Genomic DNA, 575 nt, shown 5'->3' with positions numbered 1-575 from the left:
GCTGCCTGTGAGACCCCTTCCCCCTCTGCCCCCCCCTCCCAAAAAGCACTGGGAATTGTTCTGGGCTTTCCTGTTGACGAGCTCCCCCCCCCCATATCCTGGGGCAGGCAGCACAGGCAGCGCTGCCCTGCCTGCTGCTTTGAGGAGAAGGGGGGGGTGCAGCCTGACCTCCCCCCCACCTCCCCACAGGTGAGTTTCACCCTACGGAGGATGGGGACCACGAGGGACCCCCCCAAAGTGGGGGGAGCGGGGGGGGGGCTGTCCCCAACGGTCACCTCCCTGGGGCAGCCCCCGGTCCGGAGCAGGAGCTGGGCGCCCGCCTGCGCCGTTTGGGTGACGCTTTCCAGCGGACCTACGAGCAGCAGGTAAGGGGGGGCACCCCAAAATTTGGGGGGGTCGCCCCCAGCGACGCTTTTGGAGGGGGGACACCCCAAAATCCTGCATCCCCCCCTCCTCCTATTCCCAGTGTTATTCCCCGTGATTTTTGCTCCCTGTGGGGTTGGTGGCTGTTATTTGGGGGGGGAGCACCCCCTAAATCGGGGGGGTGGGCACCCCCAAATTTGGGGTGGGGGCTC

This window comes from Haliaeetus leucocephalus, unplaced genomic scaffold (genome assembly GCF_000737465.1).
Source record: "Haliaeetus leucocephalus isolate CR32 unplaced genomic scaffold, Haliaeetus_leucocephalus-4.0 Scaffold227, whole genome shotgun sequence".
NCBI lineage: Eukaryota > Metazoa > Chordata > Aves > Accipitriformes > Accipitridae > Haliaeetus > Haliaeetus leucocephalus.
This window is presented reverse-complemented; position numbering follows the sequence as displayed.